The 18,451-nt window shown below is 41.7% G+C and overlaps 1 protein-coding gene across 7 annotated transcripts in view; it reads left to right on the plus strand.

The window, feature by feature from the left end:
* Positions 1–1,373: 1,373 nt before the first annotated feature.
* ZHX1 (zinc fingers and homeoboxes 1) overlaps positions 1,374–18,451 on the plus strand; it is a 43,310-nt gene continuing 26,232 nt past the window's right edge. For 2 of the 7 annotated variants that reach the window (XR_014710592.1, XM_084621683.1), the window contains exons 1-3: positions 1,374–1,726; positions 2,887–2,998; positions 9,586–9,830. The gene's annotated coding sequence lies outside the window, so the exon portion shown is untranslated. Of the gene's footprint in view, positions 1,727–2,886; positions 2,999–9,585; positions 9,831–10,452; positions 10,570–18,451 lie in introns of those variants that run through there. The other 5 variants (XR_014710593.1, XM_084621685.1, XR_014710594.1 and 2 more) reach the window with 5 other exon arrangements.

Genomic DNA, 18,451 nt, shown 5'->3' on the forward strand with positions numbered 1-18,451 from the left:
TGGTATTCAAGAAGGGACTAATCCCATAACGAAAGAAAAAATCTGGAGCTGGATCTCCAAAGAAATCCTGATGCATTTTCTTCCCAAACCAACACAATCCTCAATATGACCAGACAAAATGAGAGTCTGTCAGAGCTTACAATTCCTGTGCAAGACTGCCTTTCCCCCTCACCCCCTACCAGCTGCACCCAAAGTCTTAAATGGCTGTTAGCAGACAACAAGGCTTAGGTTGCGAGTAACAAATCTAAACTCATTCATGGACAAGATCACACTCAATACCTGTTCGGAGAAACAGTCCCTTGCGGAGTCCTGGAGCCTCCAGCAACAATACTGGACCACCTCTGAATTCCACAGATGACCAGCATTACCCATTTGTGATGAATGAGGAAAGAAGGTGAAACAGAAAATTATCACTCACCTCATTCTGAGAACGACTGAACCAGTTTTTCTGAAATGTTTAAAAAAAAAAAAAAATCCATCTGAGGCTGACACTGGGCATAAGACATTTCTGACCAACCAGCTGAAATGTGTTAAAATTATAAGTAACTGAAAAACAGTCTTATAATGGAAAGTGGTAAGTCACATTCACTATAGGTTTCAGAGTAGCAGCCCTGTTAGTCTGTATCCACAAAAAGAAAAGGAGCACTTGGGGCACCTTAGAGACTAACCAATTTATTTGAGCATAAGCTTTCGCATCTGATGAAGTGAGCTGTAGCTCACAAAAGCTTATGCTCAAATAAATTGGTTAGTCTCTAAGGTGCCCCAAGTCCTCCTTTTCTTTTTACATTCACTATAGTTGCTCCCAGCTCCACTGGTAAAGAAACAAAGAGAACAGACCCATTCTTTTTCCTCCTTGGAGGTCACCTTTAAGAGTAGTGCCCACTCCTTTCAGTGTTTCCAACACAGAAAGAAAAAAGATGTTTGAAACCCAAATGTTGCAGCACCCAGCTAATATGTAAACTGGAAAATGAAACTATCTAGTTGGCTTGACTGCATTTATTCATTTCAGACACAAACCGCACAAATGGTGAAAAGGAAATTAGACTAAAAATAGTTGTAATAATCTGCTTCCTTAGTTAACACAACTACATTGTAACCTTAGGGGAGAGAGAGAGAGAAACGCACACACAGAGCCTTGGGACAGGATAGGCTTTGGCGTCTTAGCTTAGCAGCTCCCTAAGTGAGAGATGTGTGGAAGTCATCCATGTGATCACTAGCCTTCTTGTCCAATCTCTTGCCCTGATCCCTATGGCTGGAATGAAACCCTACGGGACCAATCACAGGGCAGCCTTCTGTTGTGCCAGCTTTATAAATGGTGGCAACTACCACTCCCCAGCTTCACACGCAGAGGAGAGGAGATTGTATCACTGCTAGAGCAGCTCCTCCCCTCCCCTCCCCTCCCCTCCCCGAATGCATGTATGAGAGAGAGAGAGAGACACACACACACACACACACTCTGCCTATTGTCACACTGCTTTCCCACGCCCGGATCATAGCATAGATACAGAGTTATGAGGAAAACTCAGGTTTAATGTAGGGATAAAATCAGGGTCTGTGTGCTTAGGGTGGGTAGGTTTAAAGTGCTGTGTGAGTTCAAAGTTCAGTTACCCACCCCTCCCCAAAAAAAGTGCAGTAGTTTTTTAAATGCAAGATGGCGACGAGGCAGTAAGAGGAGGAGGTACTGACACAGGCTGAGTGGGAGAGAGGCAGAGAGCAGCATTTCAAGGTAGGGATTTTAGCATTCGTTGCTTTCTTAGCTGGGGGGGCCGTGTAGGGGCTGATTGGAGTGTGTGAAAGAAAGACTGAGCGAAATATCTCTGGTGGAAGCTGGGAGGTATTTCTCTCTCACATACACATTCACACATCTCCAGCCATTGCTTCTGTAACTGAAATTTGTGAGGGATTCTCCCCTTCAGTTCTCAATCATTTATAATATGGGAGAAGTGTGTTTGGATCAACAAACTCCTCACACCCTGGATTAGTGTGGGGAAATTTTACAGGAAAGAGACGTTGCCTCAAGGTTTAGCCAGAAGCAAGGAGAAAGAACTCCCCCTTAGTTTATTTCTAACCGCCAAAGACAGGAAAGAGGGGATGTCTTCATGGAGATGTTTGGATACTTTTAAGATTTTTGCGATGGGAGGGGTTGAGTGTGTATTCTTCGCCTCCCTATTGTTTGTCTGCAACTGATGAGACCTATGTTGTGGGTTCTCCCTATGGTGATTTAGAGGAGGCCCTAAATACTGTTGGGGGCAGCTTTTTGGGAGAGTGGGAGGCTCTGTGTTGGGTGGGGAGGGAGTAGTACCTAAAAACTAATTACAGTTTTGAAATGTACAAGCCTGATGATCTCTGTCCCAGGCCAATGAGATTTTTAAATCTCCTGGGAACATGCTGTAAAATCTTTCATCATGAGGTAATGTTAGGTTTGGGTTTTTGTTTTGTTTTTTTAAACTGCTGTAAAATTGCTGAAGAACCAGGGAGATTTTCTTCTTTCCCCACTTCTCTCTCCCACCTCCAAATATGAGAGTTTGGCAGCTGTGTAGAGGGGATCTTGTGTATGTTTTTGTTTTTTGCAAATGGTCGAGGAAAATTGGACAAGTCAGATGAAAAGCAGCATAATGAACTTAAAATTTTCATAAATTTGAGGAACCCAATATGTGTGTGTTTTTTAATTTACCCGTGTGGGTCTTTTATTTAACTGATGTGGTCATGGGCTCAGATCATACAGTTCTAGCTTTCTTTAATCATCTTAAAATGTAAAATGAGTTTGCTACCTGTTCCATCTTTTCAAACAATGTTTGCAGGCAAAGTTTGTGAAATGTCATTTTTACTTTGTTTTCTGGGACATAGATACCCAGTTCTGCATTCTGATTTTCAACTCTTCCCCAGATCAGGATGCACAGTAATAGAGATCCAAAGCACAATCAATAAACCACATACTTCGAAAAGGTGCTGGACCTCTGAAATGGGTCAGAACACCTGCGGTAGTGAACACTAACTGGTAGGTACCTATGCTTTACCTCTGAGCACTTTCATCTTTCTGGGAGGACAATTACAGTTTACCTTTCTCTGTTTGTCATTTAAAACATAAGAAGCTGGGATGTAAATGGATTTGCAACCAGAAATAAATAGCCCTTATTTTAAAAATAATTGCACCAGTACACAGGGAGCATGTTGGAGATATTCAGAAACATGAATTTCATGAAAAAAGCTGTGAAGTGCAATCTAAATCTTCTTTTAAAGGCTCTGTGATGAAGAGGCATTAAAACTACAGTCCATTTAGACCAAAAACTTGTTTTGTTTACAAGGATTTTACAAAATCTAATATGGCAAAAAATAAAGTTTAAAGTAGATTCATAGATGTGACCAGAAGGGACCACTGTGATCCTCCTCTACAACATAGACCACAAGACTCCTCTGAATTAATTCATGTTTGGATGAGATCATATCTTTTTTTTAAAAAAACATCGAAGCTTAATATAGAAATTGCTAAGGATGGAGAATCCACCATAATCCGTTGTAAATCATTCCAGTGGTTAATTACCTTCACTAAGTCTTACTTCCAGTCTGAATTCGTCTAGTTTCAACTTCTAGCCATTGGACCTTGTTATACCTTTGTCTATTAGAGTGAAGGGTCTTTCTACTAACAAACTTCCATTCCCCATGTAGATACTTACAGACTGTGACCTAACTTAAATCACCCCTTAATCTTTTCTTTGATAAACTGAACATCTTGAGCCCTTTGAGCCTTTCACTAGAAAGCATGTTTTCCAATTCTTTAAAAATTTTCATGGATCTTCTGAATCCTCTCCAAATTATTAACATCCTTCTTTAATTGTAGAAACCCAAAGGGGATCCAATAATCTAATAGTGATTACCCCAGTGCCAAATACAGAAGTAAAATAACCTACCTAGCCCTATTTGATATTCCCCTGTTTATAGATCACATTAGCCTTTTTTGTGAGAGCTCATTCAGCTGATTATGCATCATGATCCACCCTCAACCACTTTTTCAAAGTCATTGTTTCTCAGGATAGAATCCTCCATCCTGGAAGTATGAACACATTCTTTGTTTTTGTGTGACTTCACATTTTGTTGTACTGAAACACATATTGTTTGCTTGTACCCAGTTTATCAAGCAATCCAGATTGCTTTGTATCAGAGGCCTGTACCCTTCATTATTTATAACTCCCCTAATCTTTGTGTCATCTGCAAACTTAATCAGTAAGTATTTTATGGTTTCTTCCAGGTCATTGATAAAAATGTTAAATAATCTAGGGCCAAGAACTGATCCCTCTAGAAACGCACCCGCTTGATGATGAAGAGATTCCCCATTTACAGTTACATTTTGAGACCTGTCAGTTACCCAGTTTTTAGTCTATTTAATATGTGCTATGATTAAGAGTAGCGATGAAGTACCACGTTAACGTTCCCCTCAAAAGAACTGAATTCAAATTTCTTTAAGATCTTCAGTTAAAGTATTTGGATCTTAACTTAGTTTCATGTTCATATTGCAAAATTGCATCATGCAGGATCCGATCTTGTAATCTGCTGTAATCACTCTCCATATTTATGGATTTCAGTGGGAGTTGAACAAGCTGCGGATCAAGTTCACAGTTTGTAGTCACTGTTCAGGAGAGTCTTGGGGCGTGGATGACTGGAAGTAATGTCTGTCAATATGGATGGACAGAACTGAGTGAGACAGCTTGCATAGCACTGTCTTTCTTTGGTATAGCCAGCGTTGCTCTTCAAGTGTCATGAGCACTATATTAACACAGTTTGTGGAATGGTAGAAACAGGCTTTTGAACTAGAACTTTATAATCATTACAGTAATTCAGATACCTTCCAAAATAATGGAAATAAAAATACTTGGCAGTTGCATAGCACTCTAAATTGTCAAAGCATGTTACAAAGCATCTTACCTAGATGTTATTAAATGTAATAATGGTACAGTTTTTGACTAAAACCTGAAAATTAGGAACACTTTTTTTCTGTATATTTAAAAATTAACCTGAACTTGAATCCTTATGTCCTTATTTTTGCTATTTGTGTATACCCTCATCATTATTTTATTGTTAAAAGTTTCCAAAAGTGCTCCAATTCACAGAACTAATAAAGACAAAGTCTGTACCCCAAAGAGCTTTCTAACTAAGGCTCTGTTCCCAGGGGCTTGTGCATGGGCATAAAGGATCACCTTGCAGGAATGGGGCCAAATAATGTTCCATATAAGGGGGGAGGGATAGCTCAGTGGTTTGAGCATTGACCTGCTAAACCCAGGGTTGTGAGTTCAATCCTTGAGGGGGCCATTTAGGGATCAGGGCAAAAATTGGGGATTGGTCCTGCTTTGAGCAGGGGGTTGGACTAGATGACCTCCTGAGGTCCCTTCCAACCTTGATATTCTATTCTATGAGTCAGGTTTGTGGGGAGAGAATAGGGGTAGGGAAGGGCCTGTAGTATAGTAATAAGATTGTACTTTTTAGGCTTGTTGCAGCAGTATACATCTTCAAAGGCCTGTACAAATTACCAGTTAATCCTTAAAATACCTATAAGGTATGGAACTATTTCCTGTTCAAATAGGAGGAAAGTCTAGCAAGGGGGGCCTAAAGATGCATGGTGCTGAGTTGAGGGTGCTCTTCACCTCCCAAGGTGGATCAGCACACTGGTTAAATGTCTTGGCACAGATCACAGAGTGAGGTCTGGCCTACACTACAGGGTTAGGTTGACGTAAGCTGCCTTGCATCAACCTCGCTGTGGAAGTGTCTTCACTTAGATTTGGCTTCTGCCAATGTAAGTGCCTCTCTGCGCCGATGTAGTAACACCACCTGCCTGAGTGGCATCGAGTCACAGCTGATGTAATTAGGTTGATGCAGTGTCAATGTAGGAGTCCCTGTGTTGCTTATGTGAACTATTACTAGCTTTCAGGAACCGCTCCACACTGACAATACAATCGATACAAGTGCTCCTGGTAAGGACACTGACACACTGAGCCAACTGTGCAGACACACAAGCGATTTAATAACTGTGGTGTCAGTATGCCAACTTAAGTTAGGTCAATATAATTTTGTAGTGTAGACGTGGCCTTAGTTAGGTGAAGCCAGAATCAAAACTCAGGCGTTCCTGACTCCCAACAGTGTTCTCAGCCCACTGATTACATTAGCATCCACTGATAACTTGTTAAATTCTATGGGTGAGATTTTCAGAAGTACTCAGCATTGGCCTAGCTCTGTATTAAACCCAACAGTAACTGTTAGTAGGACTGGATACTTATTTAGGCCCTGATCCTGCAAATTGCTCAGTGGAACTCTGCATGGAGACACAGGTTTACCCACACAGAAGTCTTGCCATTCCATGTGGGTGGAGCATCTGGATCTTCACACATAGAGCAGTTTGCAGGTTTGGCACCTATAACATGTATCTGCTTGGAATATATATGTAAAAACAAGTGGAAGTTAAAAAATATCCAGACCTTCTTTATACATCATAAACAAACAAATACATTTTTTTAAGCCCTTGTAGGTCCCCTGTATGTATATGTATATGGAGAGAGAGACAGACACACACACCCCAAAGGGGACCTACAAAAGCGAAAATATAAAATAAAGAAGGCCTGGATGTTTATATTTAACTTGTTTTTACATAGGATAACTTGTATATCTTGCTTTTGCTGGAGGAGTCTATGGGTGACTAGAGAACTAGTGAAAATAAAGCACCACAAGAAATCAAATCTGAGCAATTTAATAGGGGAAGAGATTTGCAGTTCAAAACTTTAGGGATTTGTATTTTTTAGTTAACAAGCGTTAAATTTAACTCAGAATCTTGACAAACTGCTCCCCAGTTCTCTGGTTATCAAAGTCCTCCGGCTAAAACAAGGAAGATAAGACCTGATTCTTTTTTTTTTTTTTAAGGCAAAAAAATAAAATTTTAACCCGTAACCTTTTTTCAGACTTTTTTCACACATCAGAAGGATGCAAAATGGACTTTTCCCCCCCTTTGGCAGTCACCTGTAAAGCTTTTCAAATATTTTAATTTCTATGGATTTGATCCAGCTGAAATTATCTGTGACCTGGTACAGAGGGGAAGTGTAGGTGCTTACCGATTTTTACTCCTGGGTTGGTGAATGGACTGTACTTCTGATTTTGGGGACAGTCTGTCTCCTCGCTTGTAAGCACTTAAGTCCCAATAACGCAATGAGCTTCATGCAGACGGACCACTGCATCAGTGTTGATCTTATTGGCGGATCAGGACTGAAGACCACTCTAGGCTGGAGTAACTTCTCTGTGCTGTTTTGCATGGAGATGTTCAGTAATTTAGATATAAAACAAGAAAATAAAAAGCTTACTCAAACATTTCATTTAAATACCACCTTCAACTGTATCAAAATGAAAATGTAGGATTCATTCATACAGTATGCAATAGTTTCCAGTGATGGATCTGACACTTCTCTCTAGAATCCAATAAAGCCAGGTTTTTGCAAAATTGCATTTAATTTCACAAGTGGAAGTTTGGGAGTTACAAAGTCATTTTACGACTTATTTTTATTACCCCTGTGAACATGTGCGGGAGAACAGAGTCGATCTTAAAAGTTTACCTTTGTCCTGCATTCAGTTTTTATATGTAATATATAAATGAGGGAAAGAGGGCACCCTTTATTTTAAATGATTCATGCTGCCTCAAAGCATTTTGTGTGTTGCCTTCCCCAATGGAGGATTCAAACAAAAGAAAAATTTGAGATTTCAGTTTTCGATTTCTTCAGTTTTCCAGGAAATCCCTAGCTGTGCAGGGATATGCAAATAGCTTTGAATTTTAAAAGCAATCTTTCTGAATTGTGTATTGATTGGATATAAAATAGTAGCACTGCAATATGCAGTTTGAAACAAAGGTGAGGTTTTGTTCATTTGATGTTAACCTTTATCAGCCCCCCCAAAAAAAGAAGTGGTTTCTGTTCCCATAAAACCAAACTTGCAAAATCTTCATGAACGTTTTTTAGTCTAGGTACAAAATATTTTTACCCACCCTTAGCTTGATGATGGTGGAAAAAGCTAATATTGTACTTGGCTGTCAAAAAAAAAAAATTACTCACCCTAGGCAAGTGAGCCAGTAGAATTTTGCAAGGCTACATTCAACAACAGATGCATCTTATTCCCATGAGGTTCCCACAGTCTGCCTGTTTTCTTATGGTAAACTTTTGGACAGTCTCTTTAAATGTTCTCTTTGAATACCACACCCCTGTTTTATCCTGAAATGATTTAACTTGGGCTTATTTAATAATGAGATTAGATTTCTCTGCCTTACCTCTTCCCCCACCCCCCAAAATCACCTATCTAATACAGTAGTATAGAAACTTGCCAAGTACATTTAACCCAGGGTGGACTGATTTAAATCAGTTGTTTAAATAATTATTTAAATCAGCAAGCAGGAAACCTTGACTTAAATAACCTATTTTAATCTTGCTTTGCATTTGTACTTTTTAATTATTTTCCCAAAGAAAGGGTGATTCTCACTGGTTGGTATAATTTGGTACTTCCTTTTTCTAACCAAAAGAATACACCATATCTAGGGACCTACCAAATTCACGGTCCATTTTGGTCAATTTCACGGTCGTAGGATTTTTTAAAAATATTAATTTCATGATTTCAGCTATTTAAATCAGATATTTCACGGTGTTGTAATTGTCGGAGTCCTGACCCAGAAAGGAGTTGTGGGGGGGGGTCACAAAATTATTGGGGGTGGGGTTGGGGTACTGCTACCCTTACTTCTGCGCTGCTGATGGCGGCGCTTCCTTCAGAGCTGGGCAGCTGGAGAGCTGGCACCAGCAGCAGCGCAGAAGTAAGGATGGCGCTCTTACTATTGCCACTCTTTCTTCTGCGCTGCTGCGGGCGGGCGCTGCCTTCAGAGCTGGGCGCCCAGCCAACAGCCGCTGCTCTCCAGCCACCTAGCTCTGAAGACAGCGCAGAAGTAAGGGTGGCAATACCGTGTGTCCCCTGTCCTCCCCCAAAATAACCTTGCAAGTCCCTTTTGGGTCAGGATCCCCAATTTGAGAAACGCTGGCCTCCCCTCCTTGAAATCTGTATAATACGTGGTTAAAACACACAAAAGACCAGATTTCCCAGGGGACCACCAGATTTCACAGTCTGTGACGTGTTTTTCATGGCTGTGAATTTGGTAGGGCCCTAACTATATCTATACACATTTATTTAAGCAATTATGTAGCCTAACATAAATTTATTCAGATTCTTAAGTTTTCCATTTTTTTTATGATAGAGAATGATGAATGATCCATATCTTGTTTACTGATTAATTTTTTTACTCATGATTTGTGTCAAGCTGCACTTGGATGGAAAGTGGAATTCAATTAAAATGCACAAAAACAGCATTTTAAAATTGCTTTTATTAATTAAAAACTATATTAAATACGATGGATTCACAAGAGAAGTGTGTTTATCAAAATATTACTTGCTTTTAAAACTGATGTATTAAACAAATGAAATATCTGTAGTTAATGAATTGAACTGATAGTTTCGTCACCGTATTCTTCAAGATTTTAGAACTAGTAGATCTCCTCCTCTCACATTCTTTTTTTTTAATAGATTGAAAGAGGAAAATGAGTTTTTCTGCTTTTTTGACTCCCAGTTGGTTTCTCAACTTTGAATCACCTAGTCATTGAACTGAACTACTTGAATAAACTGAAATGAAGAAAATATTCATTCTGCGTCTGCAGAAGAAGCTACTTCTGTCAAAAGCTGGTTTAGCACTTTGAACACCAGTCTCAAGTGCTTAGCCAGTGACTTTCACCAGTGCAGTGGTTTGACTTCAAAATTTCAGCAGCAAACAGGTACTGCTTGAATATTTTTTAATTAATTTACATTATTTTAATAGATTAAATTAAAGTTTAGGCCTTAACATAAATTGTTATTATCTCATTTAATTTTAAATTGATTTACTTTTAAGGGAAATAATAATTGTTAAAAATAAATGTACTTATTTAATTTTTATTTTGATCCACCCTGATTTAAACACACTGTCCCTCTACTCTGAGATTATTATTTACCTGTCCAATATAGGAATGATGCTTCATCTATTCTAAAATAATCCTCAATTATGTTACTGAGAATAGTAGTTTTAATGTTGACATATGGAGCAACAATGTAATATATAATTTAATGGAATGTTTTTAGTGTGTATTCTGTTTGGAAGGCAAGTATAAACATCAGCATTAACAAGGTGATTTTTATTAAAACTGATTTGATTATTTTACATCAGATGTTATACGATACAATTTGAGGTTTGAGGTTTCTTCGCCACCTCTCAGTATTATGCCGTTTGGGTCTTTGAAATAAGAGTGGATTCTGATTTCCTTGGGCAGCTTGCATTTTCCTAGTTCTTTTTCTGTTGCTTTTTAAATGTGAACTGCAATGGTTTTAAAGTAAATACAGAATCTGTTTATAACATTCTAGGGGCCTGCTCCTGTTGAAGTCAATGGTGAACTCCCTTTAACTCCAGTGGGAGGAGGATTGGACCCTAAAGCATGAGCAAGCTGCACAAATAGATTCAAATTGCCAGTATATTTTAAAACAATCTTTAAAGGGACGTTATTGGGTATTTTAAATTTTTTGTTTAAAAAGAGTACAGATCTAATTTTAATAGAAATGTTTGCATAAAAATAACAAGAGATTTTTTTTTCACATTACCCTTCCTGTGCAAACTTTGCAGCATTATGCTAGTGCATGAGAACCAGTCATTATTCTATTTTCTGTATTCAGTGTAACAAAAAAAGTGAATTAAATGCAAAAAGTATGGCACGTAATAATTAAAATAACTAATTTTTTTTTTCAGTTTTCACTATTCTGCTGTTGTGCTAGTAACTTGGGTAATATAATTTTTGAAAAACAAACTTCCTTATTTTAGAAAAATTATAGCATCAGGTTAAAAGGGATTTCCTCTTTTGCTTTCCTGTCAGGACCTAAGAGCAGGGTTCTCTTGTTCTCCTACAAGAGTTGGTCATATGAACAACAGCTACTCTGTTTTAAAAAAAGGATGCAGCCCCCTGTATTGCCTGAATGTTAATGATGTCATCAACTCTTTCATAAAAACATGGAATCCTGAACTCAGGTCTTGACAAGTACTCTGTTGCCTTCTTAAAATAGATCTATTTTATATTGAATATAGCTAAACTTAAAAATATATTAACTGTAAATGTTTAAATTCAGATATTTTTTTCCAGATAAAAAATTTTCTTCACAGGTCTTGTTTACATGGGAGCTGTATCGGTTTAACTTAAACCGATTTTTAAACTTCTTTAGTTAAACTGGTGTCCTGTGTGGATACTCTTACTTCAGTTTAAGGCCTTGTCTGCACTTTAAAAGTTTTTCCATTTATCTGTGACAGTATAGTTGCAGCTGCAAAAACCACATTAGATGCAGTTATAAGAGTATAAAAGTGCTTATATCGATATAATTTATTCTAATTTGTGAATTGAAATAAGATATATTGGAATAAAGCACCTTATACCAATATAACTGTTTCTACATGAAGGCTTTTATGAGTATAATTACCTCAGCAAAAATCACATACCCCTTGCCAACATAGTTAAGTTGGTAAAATTTCAAATATTTAGTTTAAAGCTGTTCCCAATTGACTTGAGCAAAACTGAAATACACATGTCCACACAGGGCTTTGCACTGATTGAACTAAATTGGTTTAACTAAATCAGACAACTTTTTCATGTAGACAAGACCACAGTGGAATGCTGTGGCCCTGTCTACATTACAGCTATCTACACTACTATCTTAAAATAAATTTGTTACTACCATGATTGGCTCTAAACATGGTTTATAGCCACACGCAATGCAGATAATACTCAGTGCCAGATTCTGTCACATATTGAGTAGTCCATTATTCTTCAAGAAGTCCCATTGAAATCAATGGGAGTACTCATGGAGTAAGGTGGCAGAATCTGGCCCTCAGGTGCTATGGCAACTAATTGTCTTTTGCCTAAGGCAGAGCTTATTTTGGCATGTGGTTGTCTTATAGTAACTTTTTTTTCCTGAGTGGAGGGGGACCCCCTGCCTATGCAACCGGTTCTGGTAGATCCTTCTTCCTTCCGTCTCTCTGAAATAGGGTATCCCAGAATGCACTGCCACGTGCTCTGTTGCATGTTCCCCGGACATTTTGTCCTATACTGAGACACTGTAATACCTGCCCAGATTTTTCCAGAGTGCATATGTAGATACTCTGTTAGAGAACTAAAGTATGGAGAGAGAAACTTAATTGACATGTGGATGCATTCTGAAAAAGGCTGCTGTGTGGACCATATTTTCTTTACCAGGTCAGAGGAGTATATCCCAGACTGGATCTGAAAACACACCATTGTACCTGTAGTGTGGACAGACTCTGTCTCTTCCCAATAGATAGGGTACAGTCCTGCTCTAGCATGGAGGTGAACTAGATGATTTGCTAGCTCTTGTCCATCTCTGATTTCTGTGATTCTGTTTGTAACTTTAAGGCTACATGTATAATCTGTTAACGGTTCAGTATAGAAAATATTTTTGTGTTGACTTCATAAAAATCAAAGATCAAATCATAATCTCTATTTTCTGCTTTGTAGAAAGCGGGGAGACTAGTCTTGTGGTCAAGTAGATAGGGGGATCAGAGCGGTCTACCTTGCTCTGGCCGCTAGGATCTTGTGCAAGTCATTTAACTTCTCAGTCCTTCAAAACAGGGCCAATCATGTTAATTGGTTGTGTTTGTAGCCTGGCTAGTATGCGTTCAAACACGTTAGCCTGCATTTTAGCAAGCATTAAGAGGGCTTTTCAATCCTATTGAGCTAATTTCACATGAGCTAACACAATTGAAAAACATCCTTTTTGCCTGTCAAGAGAGGGTCTAAGCGCCTACATTTTCCAATCTGCCCTGGTCTACACTAGGACTTTAGGTCGAATTTAGCTGCGTTAAATCGATGTAAACCTGCACCTGTCCACACGATGAAGCCCTTTATTTCGACTTAAAGGGCTCTTAAAATCAGTTTCCTTACTCCACCCCTGACAAGTGGATTAGCGCTTAAATCAGCCTTGCCGGGTTGAATCTGGGGTACTGTGGACACAATTCAAGGGTATTAGCCTCCGGGAGCTATCCCAGAGTGCTCTATTGTGACCGCTCTGGACAGCACTCTCAACTCAGATGCACTGGCCAGGTAGACAGGAAAAGAACTGCGAACTTTTGAATCTCATTTCCTGTTTGACCAGCGTGGCAAGCTGCAGGTGACCATGCAGAGCTCATCAGCAGAGGTGACCATGCAGAGCTCATCAGCAGAGGTGACCATGATGGAGTCCCAGAATTGCAAAAGAGCTCCAGCATGGACTGAACGGGAGGTACAGGATCTGACCGCTGTATGGGGAGAGGAATCCATGCTATCAGAACTCCGTTCCAGTTTTCGAAATGCCAAAACCTTTGTCAAAATCTCCCAGGGAATGAAGGACAGAGGCCATGACAGGGACCCAAAGCAGTGCCGTATGAAACTTAAGGAGCTGAGGCAAGCCTACCAGAAAACCAGAGAGGCGAACGGCCGCTCCGGGTCAGAGCCCAAAACATGCTGCTTCTATGATGAGCTGCATGCCATTTTAGGGGGTTCAGCCACCACTACCCCAGCCGTGTTGTTTGACTCCTTCAATGGAGATGGAGGCAACACGGAAGCAGGTTTTGGGGATGAAGAAGATAGCTCACAGCAAGCAAGCGGAGAAACCGGTTTTCCCGACAGCCAGGAACTGTTTCTCACCCTGGACCTGGAGCCAGTAAACCCCGAACCCACCCAAGGCTGCCTCCTGGACCCAGCAGGCGTAGAAGGGACCTCCGGTGAGTGTACCTTTTAAAATACTATATATGGTTTAAAAGCAAGCATGTGAAAGGATTAATTTGCCCTGGCATTCGCGGCTCTCATGGATGTACTCCCAAAGCCTTTGCAAAAGGTTTTTGGGGAGAGCAGCCTTATTGCGTCCTCCATGGTAGGACACTTTACCACTCCAGGCCAGTAACACGTACTCGGGAATCATTGTACAACAAAGCATTGCAGCGTATGTTTGCTGGCATTCAAACAACATCCGTTCTTTATCTCTCTGTGTTATCCTCAGGAGACTGAGATATCATTCATGGTCACCTGATTGAAATAGGGTGCTTTTCTTCAGGGGACACTCAGAGGTGCCCATTCCTGCTGGGCTGTTTGCCTGCGGCTGAACAGAAATGTTCCCCGCTGTTAGCCACAGGGAGGGGGGAGGGTTGAGGGGGTAGCCACGCGGCGGGGGGAGGCAAAATGCGACCTTGTAACGAAAGCACATGTGCTATGTATGTAATGTTAACAGCAAGGTTTACCCTGAAAGAGTGTAGCCACTGTTTTATAAAATGTGTCTTTTTAAATACTCCTGTCCCTTTTTTTTTCTCCTCCAGCTGCATGTGTTTCAATGATCACAGGATCTTTTCCTTCCCAGAGGCTAGTGAAGATTAGAAAGAAAAAAAAAAACGCACTCATGATGAAATGTTCTCTGAGCTCATTCTGTCCTCCCACACTGACAGAGCACAGACGAATGCGTGGAGGCAAATAATGTCAGAGTGCAGGAAAGCACAAAATGACCAGGAGGAGAGGTGATGGGCTGAAGAGAGTAAGTGGCGGGCTGAAGACAGGGCTGAAGCTCAAATGTGGCGGCAGCGTGATGAGGAGGCAGGATTCAATGTTGAGGCTGCTGGAGGATCAAACCAGTATGCTCCAGTGTATGGTTGAGCTGCAGCAAAGGCAGCTGGAGCACAGACTGCCACTACAGCCCCTGTGTAACCAACCGCCCTCCTCCCCAAGTTCCATAGCCTCCTCATCCAGACACCCAAGAACACGGTGGGGGGGCCTCCAGCCAACTAGCCACTCCACCACAGAGGATTGCCCAAAAAACAGAAGGCTGGCATTCAATAAATTTTAAAGTTGTAAACTTTTAAAGTGCTGTGTGGCATTTTCCTTCCCTCCTCCACCATCCCTCCTGGGCTACCTTGGTAGTCATCCCCCTCTTTGTGTGATGAATGAATAAAGAATGCATGAATGTGAAGCAACAATGACTTTATTGCCTCTGCAAGCGGTGATCAAAGGGAGGAGGGGAGGGTAGTTAGCTTACAGGGAAGTAGAGTGAACCAATGGGCGGGGGGGTTTCATCAAGGAGAAACAAACAGAACTTTCACACCGTAGCCTGGCCAGTCATGAAACTGGTTTTCAAAGTTTCTCTGATGCGTACCGCGCCCTCCTGTGCTCTTCTAACCGCCCTGGTGTCTGGCTGCGCATAATCAGCAGCCAGGCGATTTGCCTCAACCTCCCACCCTGCCATAAACGTCTCCCCCTTACTCTCACAGATATTGTGGAGCGCACAGCAAGCAGTAATAACAGTGGGAATATTGGTTTCGCTGAGGTCTAAGCGAGTCAGTAAACTGCGCCAGCGCGCCTTTAAATGTCCAAATGCACATTCTACCACCATTCTGCACTTGCTCAGCCTGTAGTTGAACAGCTCCTGACTACTGTCCAAGCTGCCTGTGTATGGCTTCATGAGCCATGGCATTAAGGGATAGGCTAGGTCCCCAAGGATAACTATAGGCATTTCAACATCCCCAACAGTTATTTTCAGGTCTGGAAATAAAGTCCCTTCCTGCAGCTTTTGAACCAGACCAGAGTACCTGAAGATGTGAGCGTCATGTACCTTTCCCGGCCATCCCACGTTGCTGTTGGTGAAACGTCCCTTGTGATCCATCAGAGCTTGCAGCACTATTGAAAAATACCCCTTGCGATTTATGTACTCGTCGGCTTGGTGCTCCGGTGCCAAGATAGGGATATGGGTTCCGTCTATGGCCCCACCACAGTTAGGGAATCCCATTGCAGCAAAGCCATCCACTATGACCTGCACATTTCCCAGGGTCACTACCCTTGATATCAGCTGATCTTTGATTGCGTGGGCTACTTGCATCACAGCAGCCCCCACAGTAGATTTGCCCGCTCCAAATTGATTCCCAACTGACCGGTAGCTGTCTGGCGTTGCAAGCTTCCACAGGGCTATCGCCACTCGCTTCTCAACTGTGAGGGCTGCTCTCATCTTGGTATTCATGTGCTTCAGGGCAGGGGAAAGCAAGTCACAAAGTTCCATGAAAGTGCCTTACGCATGCGAAAGTTTCACAGCCACTGGGACTCGTCCCAGACCTGCAACACTATGCGGTCCCACCAGTCTGTGCTTGTTTCCCGAGCCCAGAATCGGCGTTCCACAGCATGAACCTGCCCCATTAGCACCATGATGCATGCACTGGCAGGGCCCATGCTTTGAGAGAGATCTGTGTCCATGTCCTGGTCACTCACGTGACCGTGCTGACGTCGCCTCCTCGCCCGGTATCGCTCTGCCAGGTTCTGGTGCTGCATATACTGCTGGATAATGCGTGTGGTGTTTAATGTTTTCCTAATTGCCAAAGTGAGCTGAGCGGCCTCCATGCTTGCCTTGGTATGGCATCCGCACAGAAAAAAGGCGCAGAACGATTGTCTGCCATTGCTCTGACGGAGGGAGGGGCGACTGACGACATGGCTTACAGGGTTGGCTTACAGGGAATTAAAATCAACAAAGGGGGTGGCTTTACATCAATGAGTATTTCAGGCAGGACTTCACGGAGGGTTCCAATAAGAAGTGGTGCACCTAAGTAATTGTTCCTATTGGAACAAGCAGGTTGGTCTGGTCTCTGATTGATGTATGGCTAGATTTACCTCACTGCACCTTCTCTGTGAGTGACTGCAGTGTGACCTAGAGGAATGAGTCCCCTAGACGGGGGAGGGGCGGAAGCAAATGAGTACAAAACAAATCTGGTCTATTTCTTGTTTTGATCCACTCCATCTATCTTTTACATCTTTGGCTGGCAGCAGACGGTGCAGAAGGATTGCCAGCCATCCACATCTCGTGGCTGCTTGGCAGAAGATTGTGCAGTAGGACTGCTAGCAATCCGTTTTTCCTGCCTGCTCACCATAAGATGGTTCAATAGGACTGACTGCAGGACTAAAGAGAATGACCTGGTCAAGTCACGCCAAATTTAGTCCCTGCGCCCATGTCTGCCCAGGCGCTCCTGGCCAACGTGGCCAAGAGCACCTCGGACATGACGATGACAGCTACCAGTCCTACTGTACCGTCTGCTGCCACAAGGCAATGGGTTGATGCTGCTGTGTAGCAATGCCGTACCGCGTCTGCCAGCACCCAGGAGACATAGGGTGACGGTTACCTGAGCGGGCTCCATGCTTGCCATGGTATGGCGTCTGCACAGGCAACTCAAGAAAAAAGGCGCGAAACGATTGTCTGCTGCTGCTTTCACGGGGGGAGGGAGGGAACGGGGGCCTGACGATATGTACCCAGAACCACCCGCGACAATGTTTTAGCCTCATCAGGCATTGGGATCTCAACCCAGAATTCCAATGGGCAGCGGAGACTGCAGGAACTGTGGAATAGCTACCCACAGTGCAACGCTCCGGACGTCGACACTTGCCTCGGTACTGTGGAAGCACTCCGCCGAGTTAATGCACTTAATGCACTTAGAGCATTTTCTGTGGGGACACACACACTCGAATATATAAAACCGATTTCTAAAAAACCGACTGCTATAAATTCGACCTAAATTTCGTAGTGTAGACATACCCTCTGTGAAAAGGGGCTGATAAATTCTCTCACAGAGGTGCTGAGACTTAGTAATTCAGTATCTATAATGTGCTTTGTGATTGTTGAAAAGTTCTTACGTGGAGAATATAGGATGTGTGACATTTATACATGTGGAGCATGTAGTGCTGCCTATTAAGGTTGCCTATTGCTTTCCATTATAAACCCATTTTCAGTTTACTTTAAATTTCTGATAGTTGGTCTCTTCTTGGGAGGTTGTTTTTTTTTTCCCCCTGGAAATTTTGGTCCAGAAAGTTTAATTTGTTTCAAGAGCAAAGTTAATGGAGGCGAAAACAGGGAGTTTTTGTCACTGTAAGTTTCCCCCCACCTTTTTCTGAACAGCTCTAGTGCCTTGGGTTGGAAGTAGAAACTATAGTTGAAATTTGGCAGAGGAATAGCACAGGTCAGAGAAGTGCTTTCCACTGTTCCTGTAAAAATATGACCGCCACATAATAGCCATTCTTGCATATGTGATAGTTTGTAGAACATTTAGTTGTTCTGTTTTAATCATAGTATCTCAAAATTGGAACTGTTGTTACATTACACAGAATATTCTTCCAGACTGCTCTAAAGCCTTCACTATTATTCCAAAGTGATGTCATGCAGCTATAGCTCTATTTGTGGTGCAGGCAAAATGGGTCCTCTTCCTTTATCTGTCTTGATTCTTATATTGGCAACTATCACTATGGTATCTGAAATGATGCTGCTTATGTACCTGCAAATGCCATTTTTTGTAGAAGAAGGAGCACCAAGTTGG

The sequence above is a fragment of the Lepidochelys olivacea genome (assembly GCF_965140295.1).
Source record: "Lepidochelys olivacea isolate rLepOli2 genome assembly, chromosome: 2".
NCBI lineage: Eukaryota > Metazoa > Chordata > Testudines > Cheloniidae > Lepidochelys > Lepidochelys olivacea.